The sequence below is a fragment of the Mustela nigripes genome, chromosome 16, assembly GCF_022355385.1.
Source record: "Mustela nigripes isolate SB6536 chromosome 16, MUSNIG.SB6536, whole genome shotgun sequence".
NCBI classification, from domain to species: domain Eukaryota; kingdom Metazoa; phylum Chordata; class Mammalia; order Carnivora; family Mustelidae; genus Mustela; species Mustela nigripes.
The window spans coordinates 57,069,725-57,083,435 of record NC_081572.1 but is presented as its reverse complement, the minus strand read 5'-3'; the positions used below and the strand labels follow the sequence as shown (position 1 = coordinate 57,083,435).

At 46.0% G+C, this 13,711-nt stretch overlaps 1 non-coding gene across 1 annotated transcript; it reads right to left on the bottom strand.

Annotated features, from left to right (window-relative positions):
- Window positions 1–4,775: 4,775 nt before the first annotated feature.
- TRNAK-CUU (transfer RNA lysine (anticodon CUU)) lies at window positions 4,776–4,848 on the bottom strand. The gene has a single exon. It is a non-coding gene; the product is annotated as a tRNA-Lys (tRNA).
- Window positions 4,849–13,711: the final 8,863 nt, after the last annotated feature.

Genomic DNA, 13,711 nt, shown 5'->3' with positions numbered 1-13,711 from the left:
GGGGGGCGGGTCAGGCTCCAAAATAAGGAAACTGGAAAAATAAATTGAAGTCAATGAATAGTTAATGAAATATCCGCAGAAACGAGTCAGCTGCAACAGGGCTCTTATATAATGACATATACATATAATAGTGTAAGTCACGAGATCAAAATGAATTATAAAACCTGCACATCATCAAAAACGTCTTCAAAAAATTTTACAGCAAAATGCAGTTATTTAATGTGGGGAATGGGTGCATTTTAATGCGTGTGATATGATACATGGAAACTTCCAGTCTGGTAAAAAGTGAATAAGGGAAAAAAAAATCAGGAAATGATAAGGAAGGGTTGGTGGAATTCAGAGAAGGCTCCAAGAGGCAGCTGAGTGCAGAGTCCTTCCTGGGGAAGTCGGAGTCAGGTCCTGTGTCTGTGCTTTGTCCTAGTAGAGTGACTCTTGTCCCCCACCCCCACCAGCATGCTGTGGGGTAAACTGCCCCTTGTCCAGGCGTCTTGTGACTTGGCCCCATGAATTGGACTGCCCTTAATGCTGTGTGCGCATGGAGTATGAGTGAACTGTACAAAGTATCAGAGTGATATTCCTCTTCTGAATCTTTTAGTGTGTTCAGAGAGGACGAAAGACTCCGTCTGTAACCTGTCTCAGCTTGTCGGCCACTGGACATTTCCCCATGCAGTGTTCCAGGCCAAGACCATCCATCCACACACACACACAACCCTGTGAGCCACCAACTCCAGGGGTGCTCACGATTTGAAAACAAATCCTGGATCATCAGAGAGGGCAGGAAACTCACCAGAATGAAACATCACAATGATGTTAGTCTTAATGAGAAACCAGTCATAAAAAGAATGTCCGCGAATGTATGTCTAGTCCTGGTGACACTCCCAACACTTGGGCCCAATGTTTTTAACAGTCTGATGGAAATCTCTACCTGGATGAAAGGGAAATTGCAAAGCAGCGAACCTCATATCTCTTTTCTTCCCATTTCCACTTCATCCCGTCACCCAAACTTACCCTCTCCTCAACTTCCCTTTGTCTGTTAATGAAACTAGCCTTGAAACCCCTGATTCCTTTGTCTCCAGTGGCTCCAGTATCCTGTCCCTCTCAACCCCCATAATCCAGTCAGCCAGGCTCCTCTGTATCTCACCCCACAGACACCTATTCCAGAATGTGCTGCTATTTGGATGAGGAAGACACAGGATTTTTGAACCAGGTAAACTTGGCTTTGAATTCATCTCTGCCATTACTAGATGTTGAAACTTAGACCAGTTCCTTACTGTCATCTTTAAGAAGGGGATAGGGGCGCCTGGGTGGCTCAGTCATTCAGGGTCTGCCCCCGCATCTGGTTCCCTGCTCAGCGGGAAGCCTGCTTCTCCCTCTCCCACTCCCCCCTGCCTGTGTTCCCTCTCTCACGATGTCTCTTTCTGTCAAATAAATAAATTCTTAAAAAAAAATAAAAAAGGGGATAGGAATAGAGACTTTAAAGACTCATTCAAATGGATATTAACAGGACAATGTAGTGAGAGGGATGGGGGAAAGGCATCACGGAAATGCAATAGGTTGAAACTTGTTTCTTAGTCTACAAGTTCATTTACAAGCGAGAGAGGTCTTTCTCCATAGTAATTTTTCCTGGCAGTCTAGGCTGCTTTGCCCCCAAAAGAGAAAGTTCATAGACCATTGTTTTGCACAGTCTAGGTCATAAGTCCAAACTCTTTCCCTCTGGGTGGTTCCAGCCCATGAACCTGTTTTGTTCTAAACTGTTTTGTTCCATCTGCACAGGGCTGATATGAAGCATTTTTTTTATTTGAATGAATTCCAAAATTTGCAAATCAAGAACTATCCAACACCATTAGCCGTCAGGGAAACACAAACCAGAATCATAAGAAGATACCACTTCCCACCCACCAGAATGACTAGAATCAAAAAGACAGACAATACCAAATGTTGGTGAGGACACAGAGACATGGGTATGCTCAGTCGTTTCTGGGGAGAATAGAAAATCGTGCAGGCACTCTGAGAATTCATTTGCCACTTAAAAATAAAAGCTTCTGTTTATTTATTTGACAGAGACACAGCGAGAGAGGGTACACAAGCAGGGGGAGTGGGAGAGGAAGAAGCAGGCTTCCCACTGAGCAGGGAGCCCAGTGCTCTGTGGGGCTCGATTCCAGGACCCTGGGATTATGATCTGAGCAAAAGGTAGACGCTTAATGACCAAACCCACCCAGGCACCCCCACTTGCCACTTTCTTAAAAAGTTAACTATAGGGGCACCTGGGTGGCTCAGTCAGTTGAGTGTCAGACTCTTGATTTGGGCTCAGATCTTGATGTCCTCCTCGTGAGTCCAAGCCCCAAGCTTGACTCTGCCCTGGGCATGGAACCTACCTAGAAAAATAAAAGGAACACAATCTTGTGCGTGAACCTTGAAAACATTACCCTCAGACACAGACACCACATTTGTAGGATCCCATTTATATGAAATATCTGAAAAGAACTAAACTTGGGAAATAGCATCACAGTAGTTGCCTGGGGTGAAGGCCAGGGTGGGGAAAGGAGGAACAGCACGGGGATTAGCAGGAAATAGACAGGAGGGTTCCTACTGAGATGATGAAAATGTTCTAAAATTGACTCATCATGATGGTTGCCCAACTCGGTAAGCTTACTAAAAAAAAAAAACAAAAAAAAACAAGCCACTGAATTTTATACTGTGAGTGACATGATTTGCAAAATAAACCTTACTAAAGTGCTTTTTTAAAAAATGGGGGGAAAAGAGCTGACACATGAAAATCCACATCTCCGGTTTCCCCTGAAAAATCGGAAGATCGGGAAATTCGAGGACAATTGGTGCAATTGGACAATTGGACAATTGGTGGTGCCTGAGCTGCCGCTCATTCTTAGACAAAGCACGTGGCCCCAGCGCTCCTCAGCCACCATGAACCCCGTGGTGCCTCAGAGCTGACCTGCTTTACTCAGTGACATTCTTTGCCTGATCTTTTTAAGTATCGATAAGAGGTTTTCAGTCCTTGTTATTCCTGTTGAGGAATTTCAGGCCAGATCACTCCAGAGAGATAGAAGAGTGGTATTTTTGAGTTGAAAAGCCGTTTCCCTGGGGGCACTGGCCGGCTGGGTGGGTGGAGCACTCAACTCTTGGTCTCAGGGTCCTGAGTTCGAGCCCCACGTTAGGCGTGGAGCCTACCGAAAGGAAAAAGAAAAGAAAAGAAAAAGAAATGTTTTCCTGATGATGGTGAAGAAGTCAGAGGTTTAAATTTGAGTGTCCACAAGAGTTACTGATAGGGGTCCCTTTTCAACATGATTCCTTGGCCGGGAGTATCTTGGGCACAAACTATTGTAAAGACCACGACACAGCTCTCCTGGGGAATAATGCCGGATGGACCCGAGGGTTCAGTGCTCACCTGTGGACATCTTCAATCAGCACGAGTAATGGGAAAACCATTGCAGAGACTCGCATGAGCTGAGAAAGAAAAAAACCTTCTAGAATTTTCTTGGGCCTCTTATACTCTGGAATTCTGAGGGGAAAGAAAAAAACCAAACGAGCCTGAAATTTCCTCATGTAAGACTTCTGTCCAATCATGCAGGATAAGGCTAAGTCAGATCTAATGTGGTTTAGAAAAATGAAAGCATGAGAGTTCCTGCATCCTAATGTCTTAGGGCAAGTGACATCTGTGGCAAATGCTTTTTTTTGGCAAATGCCTATCGAGTGTCTTTTGTGTCTAGGGATGGTGCCAGGTACCAAGGAAATGACTATGTCAACATAGGCACAGTCCCTACCCCTAAGGAGCATACAGTCTAGCAGGAAATATGAGCAAATAGGCAGATAATTTTAATTACAGATAACTATATAATTATAGAGCAGGGGTTTTTATTCTGGAGTCCATGGAAACCTAAAGAATTTAATTCTATAAAACTTCGAATCATATGCAACGTTTGCTGCACGCTTTTGTCTTTTCTTTTTTTCTGGGGAGATCTACAGATCTTCGTAGATTCTCAGACAAGCCTCTGGTCCAAAGAGTTTTGTGGGAATGCAACATGGTATGATAAGTACTATACTATGGGAAATACAGCAAAATCCAGGGACTCCTAAGAGGGATACTTAACTCAGAATGGTGGCAGGGTGGGGATGGGGAAAGTTCCAGAAAGTCTCCCTAGAGAAATTTTTTCTTTTGAAAATATAATCTGAATATGACGTGAGCCAGACAGACAGAGGAGGAAAATTCTTTCAGAGAAAACAGCAGGGGACGACGGTAGAGTTTTAATTTGAAAAGTAACAGGACCCATGACCGGGTCTGTGTTTTGGAAGGATCACTCTGGTTACAGTGTGGAGGGTAGATTGAACCAGGGTACGAGGCCGCTGCGCCAAGGCTGAGAGATGCTGGTGACCTGGTCCCAGCAGGCTAGAAAAATGTGGTGGGTTGTGGGGATTGGTGGTGCCAGGATTAAGGGAGGTATTTTAAATGCCAAGCCAATGCATGAGTGGATCACAGTGCCTTGTACAATGCTTGATGCATCATAAATGGATTGATTTCCTTCCTCTTTTGTGTCCTGAACTAAAAACCCTCCCTCACTGAATCCTGCACACACATTTTTATGGAAAGACCTATCTAAAACTCCTTATGCAGTTTTGCCTTTGTCCCTGTACCCTCCACCAAGAAATGAAGGTGAGCCAGCCACGTATACCACATACATCAGCTTAAACTTTCTAGGAGCTGTATTCCAAAACTAATGTGAAATAACTGAAGTTGATTAATTTTTTAAAAGTAGGCTCCATGCCCAACATGGGGCTTGAACTCATGACCCTGAAATTAAGAGTCTCATGGTCTACCGACTGAGCCAGCCAGGCGCCCCTGGAATTAAGTTTAATCGTGTATTAACTCACCATGGAGAGAATATTACATCTCCACATGTAGTCAATTAAAAATCATTACCAGGATGTTATACATTCTTTTCCTTGTGCTGAGAGTTAAAATCCAATGAGTGTTTTAGACCTACAGCACATTTTATTCCCGACCTGCCACACTTTAAATGCTCAAGAGTTGTGGCGTCTGGGTGGCTCAGTAGGTTAAGTGTCCGACTTCGGTTCAGTTCACCCTGATCTTGGGGTCCTGGGATAGGGCCCCACATGGGGCTCCACGTTCAGTGGCACATCTGCATGCCCTTCCCACCCCTCCCCCAGCTCATGCTCTCTCTGTCTCTTATTCAAATAAATAAATAAAATTTAAAAAAATAAAATGCTCAAGAGTGACCTGTGGCTAGCGGTAACTATAGAAGACAGAGCACAGTGCTAGATGGTAAACTCCTTACAGACAAGGCCAGTGTGTTCAGCTGGTGTCCCCAGGAACTAGCTCAGGGCTTGATACAGAGTCAATGTCCAGGAACTGCTTGTTGGACAGAAGGATGGATGGATGCATGCATGGATGCATGTATGGAGGCATGGATGGAAAGATAGATGGATGGATGGATGGATGGATAGGTAGATATATGTATGGATGGATGGATATATGGATGGATGGATGTAAGGATGGATGGATGGATGGACAGATGGACAGATGGGTGGATGGAAAGATGGATGGATGGATGGATGGATGGATGGATGGGAAGATGGATGGATGGATGGATGGAAAGATGGGTGATGGATGGAAAGATGGATGGATGGATGGATGGAAAGATGGGTGATGGATGGATGCATGCATGCATGGATGCATGTATGGAGGCATGGATGGAAAGATGGATGGATGGATGGATAGGTAGATGTATGTATGTATGTATGGATATATGGATGGATGGATGGAAGGATGGATGGATGGATGGACAGATGGACAGATGGGTGGATGGATAGATGGATGGACAGATGGATGCATGTATGGAGCCATGGATGGAAAGATGGATGGATGGAAGGATGGATGGACGGATGGATGGAAAGATGGATGGATGGATGGATGGAAGGATGGAAGGATGGATGGATGGACAGGTTGGATGGGTGGATGGATGGATGGAAGGACGGATCCATGGATGAGGACATCCTTTCCAGCTTCCCAGATGTCACTTCAGCTGAGTCAGAGAAGGTGGGCAGGATCGTAGCAGTTGGGAATGGTGGGCTGCCAGAGCCAGAAAGCAAGGGACCAAAGCACAGGTGAGGAAAACCAGTACCGGGAAACAGTGGGAAGTAACAACATTTGACTAAAGTATGGGCAGCATGTACTTTTTACCAGAAAAGAAGGTGGGAGGTGATCTTGGAGTTTGCTGAAAGATGACAGCCAAGCCTACACATCTGGAGATTCTCAAGCTGTTTTTTTTTTTTTTTTAATCAAAGGCATATTTTGTTTAACATATCCTGTCTGGGGGCTCCTGAGTGGCACAGTCGGTTAATTGTCTGATTCTTGGTTTCAGCTCAGGTCCTGATCTCAGGTCGTGAGATGGAGCCCAGCATGGAGTCTGCCTGGCATTCTCTCTCCTTCTCCCTCTGCCCCTCCCACTCATGCTCGCTCCCTCTCTCTCTTTCTTCGCTAAAATAATAAATAAATAAATCTTTTTTTATAGATTAAAAAAATAAAATAAGGGCAGCTCGGTTGGTGAAGCATCTGCCTTCGGTTCTGGTTATGATCTCAGGGTCCTGGAATCGAGTCCTGAATCAGGCTCCCTGCTCAGCAGGGAGTCTGTTTCTCCCTCTGCCTGCAGCTCCCCCTGCTTATGCTCTCTCTCCAACAAATAAATAAATAAAATCTTTAAAAAATATATATCCCTCTGATACAGGGAAGATCCTTAATCTCTCTGAGCCTTAATTTACTTGTACGCAAAACAAGAACACCACCACCCACTTCACAGGGTTGCAGGAGGGTTAAACACAACATGTGGCCCGTGTGAAGCTTTCAGCACCAATTAGCAGACAGAAATACTGCTCCTTACTATTACAAGCACAGTCGTCATCAGTATCATTCCCTTTCTAAAGGAGTTATACACAGCCTTTCCCCAGGAGTTGATGGCGTTCCTCCATGGCTCTCCACAGACGTATGTCAAAAAAGATACATGAGGGAGCCACCTGGGAGGCTCAGTTGGTTACATGTCCGACTCTTGATTTCAGCTCAGGGCATGATCTCAGGGTCGTGAGATTGAGCCCTGTGTTGGGCTCCACGCTTATCAGAGAGTCTGTGAAAGATTCTCTCTCTCTCTCACCTCCTCCCTCCCACTCTGCTTGCACACTCTCTTGGGGGGAAAAAGATATATGATGAATACACAACCAGCAGAGAAAGAAAACCATCTACAGCTATTAAAGTTCTTACAAAAGGTAAATGAGGAATGTAAGATAGACAAACATGCTAACTAGAAGTAGTATGCAGACCCGGACCACACAGACAGCTGCTACACAAAGGCCCACTTTGACAGACCTACAGACTTAAGAGCTACACACTTAAGAGCATTTGCTCTGTATATTTCAACAAGAGAAACACGAAGGGGTAAATGATAACTCCAAACGTTCACAATGCACCTTGATGATGCATGGGGCCTTTCACAGCGAGTAGTGTGACACAGTGGGAGACTGTCTGGACTCAGCCATCAGTTGAGTTGACTCTACCCTTCACAACGACGTGACCTTGGCCAAGAGACACGGCCTCTCAAGGCCTCAGCTTTCGCCTGTAAAATGGGGAGGATGATAGTATGGAACTCACAGGATTGTAGACAATGTTTGCAAAGTCTTGGCTGAGCATTGACTACTAGAAAGTCTTCTCAATAGAAGCTAGCTATTTGGGGTGCCTGGGTGGCTCAGTCAGTTAATCGTCTGCCTTTGGCTCAGGTCATAATCTTGGGGTCCTGGGATCGAGTTCCGCATTGCGCTCCCTGCTCAGCAGGGATTCTGCTGCTCCCTCCTGCTCCTGCTCTCCCTCTCAAATAAATAAATAATCTTGAAAAAAAATCTAGCTATCTTGCAGTGCTCAAACTGGGATCTGATCAAGTCTCTGGGCCCAACCATCAATTTACAGAAAACACAGGGGACAGAAGAACACGTTAAATCACACCAGAAGAATGCAGTCAGCAAAACCCAGACTGTGGGCAACACCACAGGACAACCCAGCTGGTTTTCTTCAGCAAATAAACTGCAAAGAAAGAAAATACTCAACAACAAAAAAATGAGGCTTTGCTGTAGATTAAAAGAGATCTAAAAGGCATATCAACCATGCAAAATGTGTAAACCTTTTCTGGATCCTGAGTCAAGCAATCAAACAAACTCTATTTGACATATGTATGTACATATGTGCATAATATAAAATTTATGATCCGAGTAGAAATTTTAATGTTGATTGCATACAGGATGATTATGAATTATTATTAAATTTTTTATGTGTGGTGGTGGTATTATGGTCATGTAAAAATAAAGAGTCCTTTTGTTTTAGAGATGTGCATGGGAATATTTACAGATGGAAGAATATGGTGTCCGAGACTTACTCTAAGATGACAAAGGTGGGGAGGCACCTGGTGGCTCAGTTGGAAGAGCATGGGGCTTTTGATCTTGGGGATGTAAGTTCAAGCCCCATATTGAGTGTAGTGATTATTTTAGAACTTTTTTAAAAAATCTATGGGGCACCTGGGTGGCGTCAGTAAAAAGAAACTCAGTTTAAGTATCTGCCTTCGGCTCAGGTCATGATCCCAGGGTCCTGGGATGGAGCCCTGAATCAGGCTCCCTGCTCAGCAGGGAGCTGCTTCTCCCCCCTCCCATCCCCCTGCTTGTGTTCTCTCTCTTGCTGTGTGTCTCTGTCAAATAAATAAGTAAAATCTTTAAAATAAATACATAAATAGATAAAAATAAATTTAAAAAAATTTTAAGAAAATAAATAAAGTGGCAAAGGGACAGAAGAGAGGGTAGAGATGATTTTGCCCATGAGTTCCTGAGTGGGGTGCTGGGCAGAGGGGGTTCGTGATTATCTGTCTTAGTCCAGTCAGGCTGCTCTAAAAGGATTCCATAGAATTGGTGGTTTATAAACAACAGAAATTCGTTTCGCACAGTCTGGAGGCTGGAAGTCCAAGTCAGCAGATTTGCTGTCTGGTGAGGACCGCTTCCTGGTTTGTAGACACCAGTCTCCTGGCTGCGTCGTCACATGGTTGGAAGGGCAAGGAGCTCTCCGGGGTTTTTAAAAAGGGCACTAGTCCCATTCCCAAGGGCTCTGCCCTTCAGACCTACTCATCGCCCAGAGGCCTGCTTCCTAGCCCCATCACAGGAGGGCTACAATTTCAACATACAAACTTGGCAAGGGAGCGTAAACATTCATTCTGTTGTACTACTGGTCTCTCTGCGTTTGCATATATTTGAAATCCTCCATAACTAACATCTACAGATCATTTCTTTAAAAAGATTTTATTTATTTATTTGACAGAGAGAGACACAGCGAGAGAGAGAACACAAGCAGGGGGAGTGAGAGAGGGGGGAGCAGGCTCCCCTGCTGAGCAAGGAGCCCGATGCGGGACTCGATCCTAGGACCCTGGGATCATGACCCGACCCAAAGGCAGAAGCCCAACAACGGAGCCACCCAGGCACCCCTCAAAAGTCATTTTTGTTGATATGACTTATACTGGGAGAGTTGGATCTTAGGGGAAATGATCTGAGATCCTAGAGAAAATAAGGTATTATTCAGCGTGAAGCTCACAACCCTGCCCAAGGTGGTCTCAACTTACCTGTCCAAATTCTTGTCTCCTCCCCTTTCAACAGGGTGGTTTTCCCCATAATGGCCTCTCTTTGGTCTTCCCCACCCGCTTTGCTTCCTTCTGGCCATTTTCTCTCCTTTGCTGGTGCTGTTTCCCATTAGAGAGGCCCCTTCTCTACTCAGCCACCGGGCCAGGTTCTCCCCAGCGTACGGGCTGAGCCAACTCCCCTCATCCCCGAAGCTTCACGCAACACTCCAGCCAAAGTTTCTTTGAGTTCCTGTTGTCTTTAAACCTACTTTGTTTCCTGCCTGCTCACACCTCTCCTCTAAATTGCAGTTTAAGCTTCTTCAGGGCAGTATCATCCCTCCCTGAAGGCAGAGCACAGAGTATGGCCCTGTCCTCCAAATACGTAATCAATAGCCGATAATTGGTTCATCTCGTCATCCCAAATCCCCTGTGTTGCTCTGGTATTCTCATCTCCACCTTGTCCTGATGACTCAGCAAACTGGATTAATCCTAATTCCTCGAACATACCCTCAGCTTGGCCACCAACCACCCTGATTTGGTCTCAATGTTTTCTCTCTCTTTCCAGGGCCTTCCCCAGATCTGTACCTACCGAAATTCTGTCTATTCTTGGAAGCTTGTCTCTTGTGCCTCCTCCTCCAATGGGCCTCACCTCTGCTCCCCATCCCTCCTCCCGCCCAACCAAATGTAATTATTATTTTTTTTCTTTTTGTTTCTAGAGGCGCAAATTCTGTTAGAGTTTTGGCAGGAGGAAATCACCGCACACTTTGAGACTCTGCCGGGACCTGTGGACAGTCTCTCCTCACCCTTTGAAGGCACAGGTGTGCACACGATGTCATAGTTAATTATGTGAGGGAGGCTCATGGACCCAGGTTACGTTCCTGCCGGGTCCCTTCCTTATAACATTGATCATAATCTTTCCAGTGCTCAGGTTATTCAAGACTTTTTTTTTCCTGGATTATGAACATCTTCAGGGGATAATCAACAACAACAACACTCCTTGCTTAACTTCATATCCCCAAGGCACCTGGCAGGTTGCCTGAAAGGTCCTGTTGGGATCCCATTTGTATCTGAGCAAGAATATTCCAGACCCCCTAACTCATTTTCTTCTTGAAAGAAGTCTGGCCACCGATGGCTGCGAAGCCATCCAGGGGATCACGGTATGGTGGGGCAGGAAGCCTTGCGGAAACTCTCCTGGGTGAGAAACACCGCTGGGGAGCTCACGCGAACGCCCTCACTACCCGCCCCCCCCCCAATGTTAAAATCAAATTTTCAGAGTTCGTTGTGCAGCATTTTGGGTCCATTAGGAAATGGTAGTTCCTGCTCTGCCCTTAGATGTGCTCATAAAAGGAGATTTCCTAATTTCCTTCTATTGAGAGCATCAATGGCTGTGAGCCCACTGATAGCAACGTGACTTTTCGTTGAAGGAATCTGGACCTTTACGGGTGGAGGAGGCTGTAGGAAGCCCCTGGTCCTGGGTTCACAGATGCGGTGCCAAGTCAGAGCCTTGCCCGGGAGCTCACAGCAGGTCAGGCTGAGCCAGGAATCGCCCTCAGTCGCTTGCCCACTCTCCACCCGCGGTTCTCTGTGCGTCGGCATTGTTGGCCGCAACAAATTTGTGGTGCACCTACTGTGTGCAGAGCTCCTACTGTGTGCAGAGCTCCTATTGTATGTGGAGAAAAGTAGGGCAGAGCATCTCAGGAAGGGTCACAGAATTCCCGAGATGCTAATGTGTTTAGGTGGGGCTTGGGGAGGGTTGGGAAAGAGCACAGGGAAATGGCACTGGTGCTCAGTTTGGACAGAAGTATGGAGAAGTGGGCAAAGAGCATTAAGATAGTGGGAGCTACATCGAGAAGCCTGAGGAAGACTCAAGTAGAAGGATGCCCATTCTTCTCCCCAAAGTGTCTATTCGTGAATCAAAGAGACCTCCAGTTATCTTCTCTTCCCTACAGTGCCTGACAGCCTGTGAAAATCCCTAAAACTTCTTCCAGATCCCCAGCTGGGGGCCAGACGCTGGGTTTGTGCTAGAAGCAGGTAATATCCAGGGAACGTTTAGCATACTGGTTAAACGGAGACGCTTTGGAGACACAGCATGAGTTCAAACCTCAGCTCGGGAGGGACTTGAACTTGGACAAGTCCCTCAGCCTCTCTGGGTCTGCATCAACTTCCTGCATGTCAGGGTCACAATGTAGGTTCAGGGGCAGGTAAGCCCGGTGCCTGGCAAGCAGGTAACCCCTCAGTAGATGACAGCTATTGTCATTCTTGCTCCCCTGTCTCCCTCGTCCCAGCTCCTGAGTCAACAGGAAGTTGGACGAGAGACAGATGAGCTCTTCTGGACACACCTGGAGTCAAGGTCTATTAAAAGTTCCTCTATCTCTCTTCATAGCTACATCTTTCATTGCAGGGGGCAGAATTCGGAGGAGCTAAACTGGGAACGGAAAATCTGCATCTGACAAAAGGTATGTGCAGACACATGTTTGTGAGTGAGGTCAAGGTTTCAAAATACCCCTGCCCTGACAGATGAGTCAAGCCCTATGCAGCGGTCTTACTGTTTACCACGCATGACGGCACATTCTTGCAGCAGCGACGGATGGGGTTGCTTGCCAGGAGTTATATTGGACGGGGTTACTCATTGGAAAATGTGGCTCCGATGGAGATCTGAACTTGGACGTCCAGGGATTTTGCCCAAAATAAGCTGAATTCCTCAGTTATAATTGTCAAAGAAACATAGCCAAGGGCTCTGGGGGCCAGACTGGCACAGAGCGGTTCCTGCTGGGGAATGTGGGTCCAGGCAGGGGATACTCGTGGCTTTCAGCAGGAGGACAAGGGGCACTGGGCTCGCCTGACCCTCTCGTGGCACTTACCATGTCTGCCGAGGTCGAGGACGGCTGCCAATGGGTTTGCCCTTCGTCCTTTGATTCCGTTTTCACTCCCTCCCTTGGCAACTACTTTGTGATCCCCTAATAATGACGGCTAGCGCGTGCTAGGTACTCATTAGGAGCCCGGCCCTGTGCTGAGCCCCTCATCAGTGTCAGCTCCTATCATCCTTCCAACAGCTCTAGGAAGTGGTATTGGGAGACAGCAGGGCTGACGTTTCTAGCGCTACTGCAACTGAGAAGCGTAAGAAGACGGAAATGTGTTATTCTGTCTATAAGGAATCCGGTCTTCTTCCCGAGTCCCCGACTGGCTCCATTCACCTGTGACGGGGTGAAGTGAATTAATCCAATGGACTCCCTGAGGATTTAAATAGTCCTTGGCGGGGTGGGAGGGGGGGTCGGGGGGCAGGTGACTCAGTTGGTAGGACATGTGACTCTTGATCTTGAGATCCTAAGTTCGAGCCCCATGTTGTGGCAGGCGGGGAGTCATTATACCTGACAATGAATTCCGTTCTCCTTCGAGATCTCTCTTTCCTTACGGTTTCATCAAACTGCTTATATCTTTTGTTGTTGTTGAATTGTTCAAGCTCCTTTGGGGGCATGGATGGTGCCTATATTCTGTTGAGTTCCGCAAACTGAATCCAGAGTCTAGTCTAGAGAAGGATGGCAGGTGTTGGCAGACAAAAAGGCTCATATCTCCAATCTATTAGGAGCTTCTTTTTTTTTTTTTTTTTTAAGATTTTATTTATTTTTTTGAGAGAGAGAGCATGGCAGGGGGAGTTCAGAGGGAGAAGCAGACTCCCTATGGAGCTGGGAGCCTGATGTGAGACTCAATCCTGGGACTCTGAGCCAAAGGCAGTTGCTTAACCCACTGAGCCACCCAGGCATGACAACTTTTAAAAAATTTTGATCATACAGTGTACGCTGTATACATATATATGTGTATGTAATAAATACTTTATAGATTTATAGATTTATAATATGTATTTTTTATATTATATATATTTAAGAACCCAGAGGGAGAGAGAGGGATTGGGGTCAAGAGACAAGGAGAGAAGTTGGGCTTTTCTAAATATACTTTGTTTTGTAGATACGACTTTGGAACCAGGGAAATACTTGATATAACTATAACCAAATGAAAGTTTTGGGCAAGAGTCATCACTAAAAATC